Source organism: Chiloscyllium plagiosum, chromosome 1 (genome assembly GCF_004010195.1).
Source record: "Chiloscyllium plagiosum isolate BGI_BamShark_2017 chromosome 1, ASM401019v2, whole genome shotgun sequence".
Lineage (NCBI taxonomy): Eukaryota > Metazoa > Chordata > Chondrichthyes > Orectolobiformes > Hemiscylliidae > Chiloscyllium > Chiloscyllium plagiosum.
In genome coordinates this window covers 29,331,080-29,349,582 of record NC_057710.1, presented here as the reverse complement: position 1 = coordinate 29,349,582, position 18,503 = coordinate 29,331,080, and the positions used below count along the sequence as shown (strand labels likewise).

At 42.6% G+C, this 18,503-nt stretch overlaps 1 protein-coding gene across 8 annotated transcripts in view; it reads right to left on the bottom strand.

Annotated features, from left to right (window-relative positions):
* Nucleotides 1-18,503, bottom strand: part of LOC122560229 (fibroblast growth factor receptor 3-like) — a 177,392-nt gene that overhangs the window by 142,176 nt on the left and 16,713 nt on the right. For 2 of the 8 annotated variants that reach the window (XM_043710999.1, XM_043711050.1), the window contains exon 1: nucleotides 1,767-2,539. The exons of 2 other annotated variants lie outside the window; for them this stretch is intronic. The gene's annotated coding sequence lies outside the window, so the exon portion shown is untranslated. Of the gene's footprint in view, nucleotides 1-1,766; nucleotides 2,542-18,503 lie in introns of those variants that run through there. 4 more of the 8 variants (XM_043710729.1, XM_043711120.1, XM_043711288.1 and 1 more) reach the window with 4 other exon arrangements.

Genomic DNA, 18,503 nt, shown 5'->3' with positions numbered 1-18,503 from the left:
AGTTTATCGCAGTCTTCATAGCTAAATAAAAATAGCAAATTGGAGAATTTGTTTCGAGAGCCATTGGGGAGGAAGATGGGATTTAAAAAGAAAACCTCACCATGAGAAGTTTCCTCTTTGTAATGTCCAGCGGATGAAAAGTTAAGCGTTGACAAGAGTTTACATTTGAAGACAGATTCTGACTTTGAACACTTGGTTTACTATAATGTTAAAATCAAACCGAGCGATCGCTTACCAATTTGTCATTGAGGGATGAAACCAGACCAGCCAATTGAAAGGAATTTTCCAAATATTTTCTCCAACCCCCCCACACACAAACAACTCCTTTGTGAAATCTTTTTAAAACTCACTTCTCCAGATGGGAAGGAACGACAAGGGGTTGTTGGGAATCTCTGAAGGCTATTTGGTAAAACCCCAGGCAAGGGGAGGCGAGTGATCAGGAATATCAACACGGTGAAGCTGCTAAATGCTGAAGGAATCAGTTACAGAACCTATCTCAGTAGAACACTCCGCCACGGACCAGCGTCCGATAGCCCCTGGAAGTGAACAGTGCTCCGGGGTTTTCAGTTCAGTGTCCCCTATAAACCTCAGTCCCATGAATTGAGGTGGGAAGCTGTAGCGTGGGTCAAATCCCCAGCTTCCAATTCATCACCGCTCAGACACTGCAGCGGCAGCCTGTGCCCGAGAGCTCGGTATGTCCTGGAGAGGTCTAATACAGAACACCAGCAAATTCACCCTGCACCCATCACCCCGCATTTTAAATACAGAACTGTCGCTGTCTGGCTGTGTTTTGTTGGGGGGGGGGGGGCGTCGGGGTGGTGAAGGGGAAGCTGACACCCGATTATTGAGCCATTTGGGATCACATTAAAAGTTAAACCTTTGCAAGAGTAGCACAGGTTAATGTAATCAGCTGAGAAATCCGTTCATGCTTCTAAGCAAGATCTCGGATCTCACCATCATACGTGATCAAATTTAAATTTCATACAGATCAGAGATCTTCATAGATGTCAAACTCCAGTGTTTGTTTCCTTGGTAAACTGCTGTACAGAACCGAACTGTGTTTGTGACTGTGTGTATGTATTGTTTATAAATAAAATATATTTTGTGGTTAAAAATGTTAATAGTTGGTCCAATTGTAACACTGTTTTATTTTAATCAATGTTTAAAATGTTAGGTTCACAGATGCTCTTCAGAAAAGGGAAAATCTGCCCTGCTTCCCTGATCTGGTTTATATGTGACTCCAGTCCCAAAACAAATGTGGTAAATTGAGCAATTAGCGACAGGCAATAAATGCTGAACCGAATCCCGTAAACAATTCGCCCGCGGGAACTTTGTTTTCACATTATTTCAGTGGATTGCGCCAGTTCTCTGCCGTACAGGTTTGTAAACGGTCCCATCAGCTTTAACAAAGCCGGCTCTCGGTAGAACAAGCTCCGGGATTCTCGGAGAGTGTGTTCCGTGCACTCACAGCGAGTTCACTCCTTGTCAAACCCCTGTGCCTCCCGTCTCTCCCTTCAACTCTGTTTACATCCTGCCCCTGTCCCCGTCCCGCTGCTGCTGCTGCTGGTTTTCTGAGTGAGCCCAGCTCTCTCACACACCTCCCACTCTCCACATCCTCAACGTGGACTGGCCTCAGGCAATGTCCTGCACAGCTCCCCCAGCCAGCGCCCGATCAAACTGGTCACTGCATTCATATTAAAGTGGGAGAGATGGGGGGGGGGAGAAGAGAGAGAGAGAGAGAGGGGGGCGAAAACAGTCTCACTGACCTGGTAGAACGATACTCCTGAGTTGCTGGTCCGACTCAGTCAAGAACCCACCAACATTCAACGATTTTCCCCTCCAGCCGATTCAACAAATAAAAACGACGAGAAGTCGAGAAAATGTTTTAAGTCATTTGTAAATCCAACGTGAATCCCGCGGGCTGGAAACTTGTCAGCGGCTCCAGAAACAGCAACCTCTGGCAATCAGACCGAGCCGCTTCGTGCCTCATTGACTCAGTCTGTTAACACCTTCTGCCCCCCCACCACCACCCAACCCCCGTTGGGTTTTTTTTTTGTTTTCACCGGCGATCTCTGGACATTGTCTCTTCAACTTGCCCCCTCGCGCCTCTCAGCTTGTTTAAACAAACACAAATAAATGTTGGTTGTTGTTCCAGCCCGCTCTGTGGCTCGAGGGGAGAGATGCCAGTTCGGGAGAGGCCGGGGGATTGCTGCTGTTTCTTCCAGCTCACTGTTCCTCACAGGGTCTGCTGCTTGGTCTCCCTCTCTCTCTCTCTCTGTGCGCTGTGATAGGAGTATGTGTGTGTGTGTGTGTGAAACCTTGGCTCGCTAACTTTAACTGCCAGAGCACAGCCAGCGGCTGGGAGAGCAAATGAAGAGAGGGGAGAGAGAGAGAGAGAGAGAGGGAGGTTGGGGGTGGGGGTGAAGGGGCGGGGGGAGGATCAGATTTCACTCGGTGGAAGCACTCGGCGCGCTGAAATGTGAGCACTTGCAGTGAGAGAGTGAAAGCAGTAGGGGCTCCTCCCCATCTCCTGTCAGGCCGGCAAAGTCGCACACACTCACCCTGCACTGAGGATCCCACTCCCCCACCCACCCCCCCATCCCGTCTCTCTCTCTCTCTCTCTCTCCCTCTCTCTGCAGCCTGTGTCTCACTGCCCAATGTGTAACTAGCCGCCCGAGTTGCAAACAAGTGCAGAAAAATCCCTCCCAAAGTTCCTGAGTTGACGGCTTCACAAAGAACACTTGGGAAGCAGCGCCCTGAGCAGTCCGCATTCCCCCTTTTCGGGGACTTGGGAAAATCGCGCACTTATATTTTCATGTTGCTGTGAAAATGAATTTGCTAGTCACTAATATACAATCTGCAATGGAGCAAAGTGACCGTGCAGCGTAAGGCAATAACTCTTCATATTCCCTCTCCTAGCGATATTTCAGCTGTCTCCTCCTGATATGTCAACGGTATCCCTCAACAAATCTGAACGGCATTGACATATCAACTCTTTACCCAACTGATACATCAACTGTGCCTCGTATCAATATATCAACCAGGTCCCATTTCGATATATAAACTGTGTCCATATCGATACACAGTTTATGAACGGTATCCCCATCGATATATCAACTTATCCCCCATTGATATACCATCCATTATGTATCGCCTCCTGTCTACTGTCTGTTAATGCAATGCCTTCTATATAATGCTAACTGATTTGGCGCCTGATGAGATACCACCCATTGTTTGCCGATGTACTTTCCAACATGCGTTGTCCTGAGGTAGGTTAGATGTTCTGTTGCAGAGTATAATTGCAGGGGAACGGTATGTCAAGCGAATGATGTGTGCTAGGCAGGGGGAGAATTGACTTCTGATTTATTCAACCAGAAAATGGTGTGTGATGCAGTGACAAAGTAATTCAGGCTCAAAACCACGCCTTAAAAGGAATAAATCTGACTTTCAGTGATACCATGTTAAATACCTGTGGTGTTTTAAACCAGGCAAGATTTGTCTTACAGAACACTTTACCAAGCACAAGTATTCTTTGAAGCCTCAAGTGGGAAATGAGCTTGGATGAGGCATTACTCTAGAAGTTAAATACATCCTTTTCCTCATAAATAGCTGACAATATTTTCAGACACACATAGCAATTAGACAAAGATAATCAGGGAGAAATGAATTACGTGCTCAACAGTACAACAATTTGATACATACTTGACCAGCCATATCATTGAGACTGCCTCATGAATCATTAATTAATAAGTTACTAATTGCAATTAAAATGGTTGGATTTTTGCTGCTAAGTTACTAATTGCAATTAAAATGGTTGGCTTCATGCTGCGGAAGTGGAATTGTATTAAAATTGTCCTATATTTATCCATTAGCAGTGAATAGTTACCCAGAACTTAATCTTAGAGTAATCATCATATTGATTTGGATGAGGCACATTTTGAAATGTTTAAGTTCAAGTCAGAAACAGGTTCTATCCGAGGAGTGGTGAATGAAATTAAAGAATTCACCCAGTGCCGTGTACAATGTGGAAATGTGCAACAGTCAAAGGAACTCACTGAAAAACAGATTGTAAATGACAGGCCGCCTAAACCAGGGCAGATGGCCCCTGCCACTCTACAAATCAAATATTCCTCGACTGAACTTGTGTGCAGCTTTGGCCTAAGGATAAAAAAAAATTCAAGCAACTGCAGTCTCTCAAATAACTCATTCCTTTTTCACTAACATGTCCCAATGTCATAACCTGCACTCAATATTACCACACCATAGGTAACAACACCAAAAAGAGGACAAACAACTTTCAAATAAAATAACTTTTAAATGTTTTTAATGTTTTCAAAATATTTTTGGAGGGGAACTGTAAAAATGAATGCATATGGTTTAATTTGCCTTTACCTTCCTTTGTTTGAGAATACAATGGATAAAGCCTAAATAGCCAGTCTACTGTGTACAGACCATGTCTTTCGCTGCAGATGAAGGGGTGCACGAGGTGGCAGTACGATCAACAGAGAGAAAGGGAGAGGAGTGAGTGTCACAGACAGCTTGGCATTAAAAACTCTGAATTGCCACCAAATGACAGCTTTACAGGCTACTCAACAATGGAAAGAAGCTTTGCATTAATGGACAGATTGATGAGCCTAATTTAGGCCGCTCCGCTTCTGTGACCCCTCTACCGCTCCAGCAAGCATAGGCCCTCTCCTTTCTTTTCCCTGTCGACACTATTCCGTTGCCTGAATAAACTTATCAGCCACAGTAACTCCATTCTGCGGGCTGAGAAACACCTTTGTGACACCCGCAGAAGAAAGGCGCTGCTTTGCAAGACAAAGGAGTCCCATAATCTCCTCATTGTCCCTCATTAGGATGGCAGAACCTGCCTAATTGGAAAGTTATAGGATCCAACTAATACTCCTTAAATTAACCTGCTGAGTAATAAAGAAATCTCTCTCCACCCAAATACACATGTGACAGGGGTAACACATACTCTTTGTTTGTAAACTCCATGCACCCCTACCCTCTTGGTCTCTCTGTTGAAATCAAGCGATAGGATTTTTGATGCTTTTATATGACAGCAGGCTGCTGATGACGCACACATATATGTTTAATAGCTTCCATAAGACTGACAACAATGTCATACAAAAACTATCTTTCAATATAATCTTACTAAACCTTCAGGACATTACAAATGCTTTGTTGCTAATGACTTTTGGGGATATCTCATCATTGTTTTATAAACAAACACAATATTCAATGTGCGCATAGCAAGGCCTCACAAACAAAATAAGATGCCCTATTAATCTGCTTTTTCTTTTGACTGAGAAGCAGATGTAGACCAGGCAATGATATGAACTCCCTCCACTTCACATAGCACTATGGGATTTTTAACTCAATTTAACAAGCTAAGGAGCCTCCGTTTCAGTTTAATATAGCGACCCAAATGACAATACCCCTCATTACTACACCTGAGTGTGAGCCTCTATTTTATATATATATATATAGAAATCATGGAATGGAACTTAAACCCATGACCTTCATGATTCAGAGTAATGAAGATTTTTAGAAAATTATTTTTATTAACATTAACAATATTTACAACATCCTGATTACATTGTATCATATAATGCACTAACCATAGAAACAAACCAGAAAAAACTCAGCATTCTGCCACTTGGCACCATCTCTCCTCCACCATTGTTCAGCTTCAAAAACTAATGTTTCATTTAACTCTAGTACACATATTCGTTTATGATGTTTCAGTCACTGAGCAGAACATGTCACCTTAAATTATTTTCCAAATGATACATCGAAGAGCTTTAGAAAGACCTTTTAGTTAATGCTGTTTATTCCATGTTGAGCCAAACTGATAACAAGTTCACAATAAAGACTTTGTTGATGGCTGAACATTTATTCAGTGAATGACAAAAATCAAGATAAGAAAAATTCCATGTCATCTACTGGCTTGCACTGAGTGAGCAGATCTTAGTTACTGCAATTGTTTACTTTTAATGCCTCAGCATTAAAAGTAAAAGCTATCCTGAGTTTGTGCTCCAGATTACAAATCAGAGATTGCTGGTGGTGTGCACGTACAGACATTAGGTATTTACCTTGCAGGCTCAGGCTCAGATGTGAAGTTCCCTCACAGCTGAATAGCCCATTGACATTGAGAGAAGAATTTTGCTCGAAACGTCAATTTTACTGCTCCTCAGATGCTGCCTGAATTGCTGTGCTCTTCCAGCACCACTAATCCAGAATTGAGGGTTATTGTTCCTCAGCTTAGAACAAGGTCCCTTGAAATAACAAAGCTTTAGAGAAATTAGGAGTGAAGAGTTAGGGACAACAAATCATTATATGTAAGAAAAACACAAATTGGTTCTGAAGAAGGGTCTTTGGGCTTGAAATGTTAACTTTGCCTTGTCTCCACAGATGCTGTCAGGCCTACTGAGTTTCTCTGGCAATTTCTGATTTTGTTTCAGATCTTCAGCATTTGCAGTTGTTTGCTTTATTTTTGTTTTAAATCATTACGTGTTGGGGTTACAGCAGTGGAAACAGACGATTTCAGTAAGTTTGATCAGACAGTGGATAGATCACAAGAAAGAGAACTATGGAACAGCAAAGGATACGAAGAGATAGCCTTCAATACTGATGAATAAGTATAAAGGAAGCTATAGTATGAAACAAAACTAATGTGGTTATAATGGGAGATTTTAACTTTTGTAGACTGGGAGAAGCAGAAAGCTTGAGTATTTAGGACAGTGAGCTAGAACAAGATGTTTCAGAGCCATCAAAGGGACTGGCTGTTCTGAATATAATGATAAATAACAAACTAGGATCTGGTAACAATCTGGCAGATAGATAACAGATAAATAGTGCAAAGGATGCAAAGAAGCAGTTTGTGTGATAAAACAACTACCAACACCTAAAAGGGAGATGCTCAAGCCTGAAAGTGAATCAACGGGAAAGACTCAGCAGTTGCAGTTAGATTCCTAGAAAAGAGAGGTAACCCTAGCTGATTTTCTCTTCATTGACATCCACTGGTGGCTATTCCGTCTGGGATCAGTGAACTTCCATCAAACTGAGCATCAAATCCAGGATTTCTGTGACGTTTGTGGTTCAGTTACTCACTGAACCACTGAGTGTTTAGGGGAGATTTACACTAACATTTCAATTGCGAACAACTCACCATGATTTGTTTGAATCTGTAATGGCAGGTATAGTACACATAATGATGACAAATCATTCTACTGACATTTTTTTCCCACAATAATTTTAAATATTTGAAGCCATTGTGAAGATATTTAACGAAACCTGAATCAGATCCAATTCTTATCACCCAAAACCAATGTATTTTTAATCATTTTGATGTTAATTAACCACCAGAAATTTAATCCCGTAGGAATTAATCAATTTATGATTATCCAAACGCACAATGCATCGAACTAACCTGTTATCCCTGGAGCAGTTAAGATTATCAGGAATATTCCATCATTAAAGAGGCATTGTTCTCCCTCTAGGCACGATGTGATGATAAACTGTTATGGTGACAGCTTAAAATGTCCTAAAGGGCCACTATGAAGACTTAAGTTACTTCAAATAACAGCTGACTTTAAGTTAGCCACGTTCTTTCAATATGGGATCTCTAAAAAGTTTAAATAGTGTGATCTTCGTACAGAAACCACCCTTCCAAACAAAAATGCCCAATTCAGTTCTTCCATTTTGCTTAAGTTAGCTGATCTCAACAAAGAACAGCTGTAGAGTTTCCAAACCAAGCTTCAGCATCTCTGGGCTGTAATGGGGATGTGAAAGGGGACCCAGCATTATTAACAGGGTTGCTGGTTAACCAGTAACTGCTGTACGAAAATGCACACACAATCCAACAAGAATGGGAACTGAAACAGAAGTTGTTGGGATCACTGGAAATGCAGGGTGGTTCAAGCAGCTGCCAGGCTGATCAAAGGCCTGTTAGGAATGGAATCAGTTTTAAACACCAAAACAACTGCAGATGCTGGAAATCGGAAACTAAAACAGAAATTGCTTGAAAAGCTCAGCAAGTCTGGCAGCATCTGTGGAGAGAAATCACAGTTAATGTTTCGGGTCCAGTGACCTTTCTTCAGAATGGATGGTAGCTAGGAAAAAGTTTTTATGTAGAAGTTAGGGTGGCGGGGAGGGCATAAAGAGTAAATGATAGTTGAAATAAAGACCAGATTGAGAGAAAGAACAGACAAAGGAATGGATAACAGAGGTAAAAGATAACAGTCAATTTAGGAGAATGAATAGCTGTTAATGGAGACTATTAATGGCTAACAATAGGTAGAGCATAATAGCAGACCATGTGATAGCAATGCCTGATGTGTGAGGATTGGAGAAAGACATGGAAGAAGGTGCCTCGTCCTAAAGTTGTTGAACTAGATATTGAGTCCAGAAAGCTGGAAAATTCACAAGTGGAAAATGAAATGTTGTTCTCCCAGCTTGCACTGAGTTTCATTGGAGCACTACAGCAAGCCTGAGACAGCGATGCTAGGCAAGGAACAAGATGGTGTGTTGAATCAGTTTGTTGAAAATGTGTTGCTGGAAAAGCGCAGCAGGTCAGGCAGCATCCAAGGAGCAGGAGAATCGACGTTTCGGGCATGAGCCCTTCTTCAGGAATGCTGAGGAAGGAGATGTGGCTGTGGTAGCGAGTCTGTTTGAGAACGTGGCTGAAGAGCTTCTGGGCAGAGGAGATGACCTGGGGTGTGCAGTGAGAGAGGGACTCACTGAAATCCTTGAAGAGGGAGGAAGAGAGCTTCTTCAAGGAAGGCATCCTTGCAAGAGGATTTGCAGTAGGTTAAAATCTTCGAGGAGAAAATGAGGACTACAGATGCTGGAGATCAGAGCTGAAAATGTGCTGAGGAAGGAGATGTGGCTGTGGTAGCGAGTCTGTTTGAGAACGTGGCTGAAGAGCTCTGATTTTCAGCTCTGATCTCCAGCATCTGCAGTCCTCACTTTCTCCTTGAGGAGTCCAGAACTAGAGGCATAGGTTTAGGGTGAGAGGGGAAAGATATAAAAGAGACCTAAGGGGCAACTATTTCACGCAGAGGGTGGTATGTGCATGGAATGAGCTGCCAGAGGAAGTGGTGGAGGCTACATTTAAAGGCATCCGGATGGGTATATGAATAGATAGGGTGTTGGCAGGAGGGACTAGATTGGGTTGGGGATATCTGGTCGGTATGGACGAGTTGGGCCGAAGGTGAGTTAGCCATGGGAAATGCATGCTTACAGGGTTGAGGTAGAGGGATGGGTCTGGGTGGAATGCTGTTTGGAGGGTCAATGTGAATTTGATGGGCTGAATGGCCTGCTTCCACACTGTGGGGATTCTATGATTCTAAGGTAGTAGTGGAGGTGGATGATGTCATGGAGGTAGAAGCCTTTCACATTCACGAGATCGAAACATAGAAAATTGGAGCAGGAGTAGGCTCTTCAGCCCTTCCAGTCTGTTCTGCCATTTAAAATGGTCATGGCTGATCATCCAACTCAATACTCTGTTCCTGCTTTCCAGATAACCCAAAACCCCTTTATGAAATTGAATTACTGATGAAAATTTTTGTTCAGATGTAAGGTGCAATATGAAGTAATAGCATCAACTGAGTATTTGCTTGACTCCTTTTACATGATACATGAACAAAACTAATATGAAACAAGTTGCACCTTCTACAGTTCCTGTGCAACTGGTTTAACCAAATACTCAACTTGATAGGAATCAACTAACTGAGACTTTTTAAATCAGGGTTATCTTAAAAAAAATTCCTGAGGGGCCTCCCAGTATACAATTCAACCCAAACTACAGTGGGAAGGAAATTTCACTCAGAAGCCACAAGGATTAAAAAGTCATGGGTTCATATAAGAAAGTGGTCTCCAGAGGATATTGGGGTTTGGTGGAAGGTTGGTGTAGGTGTATATACAGCCCCTGACATGGACAGCATTGTGTTGCCAAAGGGTATCTGAAATGGTCAAAAATAAGGTTCCTTTCCTGTGCACTGCTACCGTAACAAACCCTGAAAAGGGAATCCATTTTGCGAAGTTGTCATTGCTGTTCAGAAACATAGGCAATCACTATATTCCAAAAATAACTTTGCAATCCTCAGAAGTTATTGGTTTTGTCCCCATGCTTTGATCTGTACTTGTAACAAGCCTGGTGCCTTGTCAGAGATGAAAGTTTGGAAAATCTACCCTTTAATGCTGTACTCAGCAAGTAGCTCAACAATTCTAGTTTTTAAAAGTGGTCTGCAATGTATGGTGTATAGAGGTGGTGGAGGCTGATGCAATAAAGTTAGATAAGTATTGAAAGTAGGAAATTTGGAGAATGTTGGGGAAAGGGCAGGAGAAAGGAGACAAATTGGATAGTTTCAAAGAGCCAGCACAATGATGATGAGAAGAATGGTCTCTTTCTTTTCCATATTATTTTTGATATTGTGAAAATCTGAGAGTGTGTTTTGTGAATTGCTCCAGCTGATACGCAGTTTTATGTTTCAACTTCAAAAAAAACAGCCATTTTAACTCGGAGGCTAGCATGTCCCAGATGATCATTTTACTATTAAAATGAACTTCAAAGTGAACATTCCCGAAGTGAGAAATTTGCACAAAGAGCACGATTTTGTAAAATCAATTGTCACCTTTATCTCTACCCTCATTCAAACATTCCTGACTGTCCAGAAATTGAAGTATGTCCATTTTTGTCAATGTGAAAACACGCTAAGAAATAAAAGGCACAGTGGCACCTAGCTAGGTATAAATATAAGAAATAGTTTTTTTGGGATAGCGCCTTTCTCATCCTCAGACCATCCCAAAGCAATTTACAGTTTAATGAAATCCTTTTAAAGTGAAACCACAGGAAAGCTCAGCACAGCAATATCCCACAAGCAGAAAAAGGAGACAAATAACAAGATGTGTGGTCAGCTGAGACATAAACACTACCAAAGGCATGAGACAACTCTTTTGCTTTTCTTTGAACAGTACAATGGGATCTCTTACAGGTGCTGCATGAGGTTCACTTTAGCATCACACTCTAATGATAACACTTCCAAAAATGTTGCACCCCTTCAGAACTACACTGAAATACTACATAAAAACCGAAAGAACTGCGGATGCTGGAAATCAGGAACAAAAAACAGAAATTGCTGAAAAGGCTCAGCAGGTCTGGCAGCATCTGAGAGAGAAATCAAAGTTAATGTTTTGGGTCCGGTGACCTTTCTTCAGAATTGCATAAAGAACAAAGAAAATTTACAGCCCAGGAACAGGCCCTTTGGCCCTCCAAGCCTGAGCTGATCCAAATCTACTGTCTAAACCTGTCGCCCAATTCCTAAGCAGCTGTATCCCTCTGCTCCCCACCTACTCATGCATCTGTCCAGCAGCATCTTAAATGAATACACGTGCCTGCCTCTACCACCTCTGCTGGCAACACGTTCCAGATGCCCACCAGCAATTTCTGTTTTTGTTACTGAAATATTAACCTAGATTAAGTGTTCACAATCCTAAATAGGGCTAACTTTATTTTACTTTGCCTGACCTATCACTATCCACCCTCCCCACCCCCCCCCCCCCCAACCTGCATCTACCTATCGCTTGCCTTCACCCTCCCCTACCCACTATTTGTATGTCAGCTCCCTCCCCCACCATCACATTCCTGAAGAAGGGCTTATGCCCAAAACGTCGACTCTCCTGCTCCTTGGATGCTGCCTGACCTGCTGTGCTTTTCCAGCAACACACTTATCAACTCTTGATCTCCAACATCTGCAGTCCTCACTTTCTCCTAACTTTATTAGCCTTCTGATTAAGATCCACAAGTATTATCACAGGGGTAAGATTAACATTTTAAAAAATCATGGTGGTTAGTATTACCACTGGAATCAGGTTAGCAGAATTGAATTAAATTGAATTTATTATAACATATACTGAGGCACAGTGAAAAGCTTTGAGTTGCGAGCAATACAGGCAAATCACAGAGTCACACGTGGGCGGCACAGTGGCACAGTAGTTAGCACTGCTGTCTCACAGCGCCGGAGACCAGGGTTCAATTCCCACCTCAGGCAACTGTCTGTGTGGAATTCTCCCCATGTCTGCGTGGGTTTCCTCCGGTGCTCCAGTTTCCTCCCACAGTCCAAAAATGTGCAGGAATTGGCCATGCTAAATTGCCTGTAGTGTTAAGTGAAGGGGTAAAATGTAAGGGAATGGAGGGTCAGTGTGGACTTGTTGGGCCGAAGGGCCTGTTTCCACACTGTAAGTAATCTAATCTAATCTTAAATAGCATAGATAAGTAAATAATAGGTAAAAAGCAGCAAAAACAAAAACACAGGTACAGGTGAATGTTATGAGTTTGTGAGTCCATTCAGTATTCTCGCAATTGTAGGGTAGAAATTGTTACAAAACTGAATTAATAAACGGTCAAGCCGTTCTATCCCTGTGACTCCTGTTGACAAGGAGTTGCATGGCGTTATTACATAGTAACAGTCCTACCTTTGCTCTGATTGCCCCTCAAGTTAAAACCCACATTGCAAGGAATGGGTCATTTATAGATGCACTGGAGGAATATCTGAAGAGTGAAGAAGCATAGCCTGGCGTGAGTTAATATGTTTTGGAGCTAGGTTAAAACCAGAAGGCAAATAAAAGAGGGAAGAGGTAGGGACAAAATAAATTAGAAAACTGGGCTGATATTAAAATTGAAAAGCTGCAGTTCCCTGAATATTCATTTAATCTTAATTCTTTTTTAGAATGTTATTCTGTGACTCACTTTTCTCATTAATATTGTAGCCAACGTGCCACATTCACATTCTATCACAGTTTTTGTTGGAAGTGGAGGTCCTGGTTAATGTCCTTCACATCAAAGGGGAATTTTTTTTATCAGTAAACAAAGGACTTCACTATCACTCTCCTGCGACAGCAGCCCCCTCTGTCTACAAACACCACTCCTGCTGAGAAAGCACTTGGCAAGAAAAATGCCCAACTGCGACCTCCAGGCCCTCGAAATCATTAACCAAACCCTCAAAATGCTTTATCAGAGCAAAGCAGAGAGAAGCCATGGATTGAGCTATCTTGCTTCAGGTGGGACTGCTTTGTCTCATCTTTCAGTCCAGATGTTTCTGGGCTTCGAGGGAGCCAAAATACACAGTACTGCGGAAAAAAAACCTGGCGGGTGGCATGATCTAATCCGAGGCCAGCCCAAAGTCAAGGGAAAGGTGAGGTAAACACACACAGCTAATAGTTGAAAATGTCACATGGAAATTAAATGCTCCTATCAGCATGACTCATGCATGTCAGTCCATTTAGCAACAAAGCGGCTCACTTATTGGAAACACTCAGTGACAACACAAGGTCCTGCCTTGTGATATCTCCAGGTCTGTTCAAGGGCAAAGCTTTGTTTTGCTTTTGGCGACAAAATATCTCTTCATTAAGCTTTTCTTAAACAGTGTCTGTGAAGAATATAAGTTAAGGAGATGCAATAGATTCACAAGAGCCTCCAGATTTTATTTTACATTCTTTTTACTGTCTTTTGGATTCTTTAGCTTATCCCTTATTTTGAGTTAAAATCACACAACACCAGGTTATAGTCCAACAGGTTTAATTGGAAGCACTAGCTTTCGGAGCGTCACTCCTTCATCAGGTGGTTGTGCACAATCACCTGATGAAGGAGCAGCTCTCCGAAAGCTAGTGCTTCCAATTAAACCTGTTGGACTATAACCTGGTGTTGTGTGATTTTTAATTTTATACACCCCAGTCCAACACCGGCATCTCCAAATCATGACTATCCTTATTTTGACTGTTTGTCCTATTCCCCTTGATGACTCTCTTATTTCTAGGACAGTTTGTGAGACAATGAAACTAAGAATCTCCTTTTGGCTTTGCTCTGTTTTAATGTGTCAACTTTCATTCTGGAGCTACTGACCACCAAGGATCACTTCCACTTGTTAGGGTCACCCAGCAATCTCCTGTCACCATCCAGCAGCTGAACTTTCTCTTTTTCACTTTTTAGAGTTTGTCACCTTGCGCATGAAGATCAGAAATGACCCACTGTGTTACTATTTGATACTCCTTCCCACCAAAGCCAGCTTCAGAACTGACCTCTGCCATACACTGGAGGGAATAATGTGAATATCTGCAATATCCAGTTAATCTAGCAAAGTGTTTTTCACTGTGAAGATCACCTGCATTTATACAGCACCTTTCGTCACCATCTCAGTGCACCCCATGAGCTTCACAATCAATGATGTGCTTTTAAAGAGTTTTTAATGTACAAAACGCAGCAGCTAAATTACACACAGCAAGGTAATGAGGTCATAACCAAATTTATCTGTGACACTGGTTATGATATAAACATTGGCCAAGCACGGGTCTGGGAGTAATACTTCTGCTGTTCTTTGAAAGAGTTGCTTTCACTTAAGAGAGCAAAGAGGGATTCATTTTCAAATTTCATCTGAAAGGCAACATCTCTGAATACTATACGGTGCTGTCCCAGTATGGTAATACACTGGTGTGTCAGTCTGGATTATGCATTCAAGGTTTTGAGGTGGGATATGTCTCCACACACAATTGTGGTAGATAGAGTCAAATGCAACTTAGTATCTTGTCAAACTGTCCTGCCCTGTCTGAACTGGTAACCATGGGAGGAACCATGGTCAAAGTCCTCTTGCCTGAGTGGGTGCAACTCCAAAATACTGAAGAAGTTCAACACCATCTCATACAAAGCAGCCTGCTTGATTGGCACCCTATCTACCAGCTTCAACATTCACTCTGTTCACTGCTGAGACACACCTGCATCTGCCACTGTGCATCATCTGTAAGATGCACTGCAACAACTCACCAAGACTCCCCTCAGTGCACCCCTCCAAACCTGTGACGTCTAGCACCCAGGAGAGACAAGAAGCACAGGAACACGGCAAGTTCTCTCCATCCTGACTTGGAACTATGTTGTTGTTCCTTCTATTGCTGATTTAAAATCCTGGAATTCCCTTCTTAAGAGCATTGTCGGGCTACCTACATTAAATGGACTGCAGTGGTTCAAGAAATCAGCTGACCACCACTCTCTCCAGGGCAATTAGGGATAGGCAATAAATACTGGTCTGTGCCATGATGCCCACACCACATGAATGATTTTTAAAAAAAGCCCATACAGCACGGGTCACTGGATGGCGATGGGGAGAAGGAATGCTAGCTCGTTTGTTTTCTCCTGCTGGACATCCTATTAGATAAAAACAATGACTGCAGATGCTGGAAACCAGATTCTGGATTAGTGGTGCTGGAAGAGCACAGCAGTTCAGGCAGCATCCGAGGAGCAGCGAAATCGACGATTCGGGCAAAAGCCTCCGAAACATCGATTTTGCTGCTCCTCGGATGCTGCCTGAACTGCTGTGCTCTTCCAGCACCACCAAACCAAAATCCTATGAATATTAGCATTTAATCGTTCAGTTCAATCTGTCAGTTTGGCTGAGATCAGTTTAAACCAACCCAAGCTGAAAGAGGTTAATCTGTCTTAACTGGCGTAGGAAGAACTCAGCTCTATGATGGGTTCATGGATCTGAGCTGGCACCCTTACCAGCTGAAACGCAACTACTCAGTGACTAAAGTGGCCTCACAACAGGGTGAAGTATGGTCATGGAGTCATACAGCATGGAAACAGACCTTTCAATCCAACCAGATTAGAGTGGCGCTGGAAAAGCACAGCCGGTCAGGCAGCATCCGAGGAGCAGGAAAATCAACGTTTCGGGCAAAAGCCCTTCATCAGGACTGAAGGCAGGGAGCTTCACTCTAATCTAGACTCTAATTTCCAGCATCTGCAGTCCTCACTTTTGCCTTTAGTTAAGTAGTTGAAGAAAGAAAGTTGTAGATTTATATATGATATCCCAAAGTGCTTTACAACCAATAAACACATTTTTGAAGTGAAGGTCTCACAAGCAGTAATAAAATAAATGACCAATTTTTAGGACTGGCTACATTTTGGTGAGGACACCCATAGAAACATTCCCTGCTCTTTTTCATAAATTGCCATGATATTTTTTATATACATCTGAGGGAGCAGATGGAGCCTCAGTTAAATATCTCACCTGAAAGATGATACTTCAGAGGGTGAAGTATTCCCCAGTAACGCAGTCAGCATCAGCCGAGATTGTGTGTTCCTGTCTTTGGGTTGGGATTCTAAACCTACAAACTTCTGATTCTGAGACAGGAGTGTTACTGAGTCATGGCTGACATTATTGTCTAACATTAATCAGGGGCTATTATCTAGAGTATCGTTAGATGGGAGTCTCATCAGACCCTCTGAGTTTATCTGACTGAGATATCTCTCATTTTGCAGCCTGTCTCCCTGTCCAAGCTAAGCTGCATTTTCATGTATTTTACACAAAAGTATTCTCTTTTGTCTTGTGGTAAAACTAATCTTGAAGTGCTAACAGCTTCATAATGCCTTCTCGTTCACTTAGTAATGGCTCCCCATTACTGAGATAATTTGATAAGTTGCCTGTCAGGAGGAGTGGATACAGCTGTAGGAACATGAGTCTGAAAGTCTCACAATTGACGTGATCGGGGACATTAGCATCACAGGGATTTTCAGGGTCTGTTTACTGGGTAAGAGCTACAATTAGGCAGCAGTACCCTGGAGAGAGGGAGAATGAGAAATTCGATCAGGGTACATGCCCTGATTCTCTTCAGTGACTCTTTCTGAAAGTGCACTGTATTGGTGGGCAGATGTATTCCCACAAAGGCAAAGGTGGGACCAAGACCAGAGAACCTTGGAAGTCAAGGGAAATAAAGGCTATGGCTAAGAAAAAAAGTAAGTCTGTGAAAGATACTAGGGTTTAATACAGCGAAGTTCCTGGATGAGTATAAAAAATACTGTGGGGAATGTAAAACAGAAATTACATCAGCTGAGGTAATCCTTAAGAAAGCAGTAAACAAAAACAGAAATTACTGGAGACCTGGCAGCACTTATGAAGAGAAAAAGCAGAGTTAACATTTTGGGTCCAGTGACCCTTCCTCAGAAAAGAAGCATTGGCAGGTAGAACAAAGGAAATCCTAAGGGTTTTTTTAAAGTATATAAAAAAGGAAGTGAAAGACTAAGGTCCATTACGGATCATGGGAATAATCTGTGCATGGAGCTGGAAGATGTGGGCACAGTAATCAATGAATACTGTGTTGGTCTTCATAATAGAAAAGCATGATGCAGGTACATACATCAGAATGGAGAACTGTGAATCATAGAATAGAATCGCTAGTGTGTAAGCAGGCCATTTGGCCTATTGAGTCCACACTGACCCTCTAAAGAATCCCCTACTCCATCTGTGTAAGACCTGAATTTCCAATGGCGAACCCACCTAGCTTGCATGTCCCTGGACACTGCGTGCAATTTAGCGTGGCCAATTCACCTAACCTGCACATATTTGGACTGTTGGAGGAAACTGGAGAACCCAGAGGAAACCTACACAGACACGGGCAGAATGGGCAAACGCCACACAGACAGTGAAATATTAGAAAAGAACGTAGAGAGAGAGGAGGTGGATTAATGGTTACCATTACCACCTGACAACACCAGGGACCCGGTTTGATCCCATCCTTGGACGACAGTCAGTGTGGAGTTTGCACATTCACTGCATGTCTATATGGGTTGCCACCAGGTGCTTCCACAGTTCAAAGATGTGTGAGTTGGGTGGATTGGCCAGGCTAAATTACTGTCCAGGGATGTGCAGGTTGGGTGGGTTAGCCATGGTTTAAAAAAGTTTTTACCTCATGGTTTAAAAAACCCCACGTGGAATGTCCTTCAGAGGGTCAGTGCAGATTTAATATGCTGAATGGCTTCCTTCTGCACTGTGGGAATGCTATGATTCAAGGTACTAGTGAATTTAGCTATAAGCGGATAAATCCACAGATGATATGTATTCTAGGCTGTTGAGCGAGGCAAGAGAGGAGATAGCAGGGGCCCAGGCAGTAATTTCCAAATTGTCTCTGGCCAAAGATGTGAAACTAGGGGACTGCTAACATTGTCCCACTCTTTTTATTAAAAAAAGGAAAGCAAGTGATAGACCATGAAATTACCAGGCCAGTAGTTCTAACCTCAGCAGTGGGGAAGCTATTAGAAAGAATTCTGAGGGACAGAATTTTTCTGCACATGGAGAGAAATTGACTAGCTGGGATAGTCAGCGTGGATTTGTTACGGGATTGTCACGTTTGACAAATTTGATGCAAGTGTTTGAGGAGGTAATCAGGTATATTGCTGAGAACTCGGAGCATTTTCTCTTCTCTCTCTCTCCTGCAGGCCTGCCTAGATTCTACAATGGTCATTTCAGACTTCCAGCATCTTGCTGTATGTGGCTTTGATTTAAATTTGTGGTAAGGACAGCATACAGCATACCAACCTTCATCGGTCAGGACCTGGAGTACAAAAGTTGGTAAGCCATGTTGCACCTATATAATACTCTACATTTGGAGTATTGTGTGCAGTTCTGGTTGCCACGCTTTATGAAGGATGTGGAGAGGGTGCAAAAGAGGTTTAC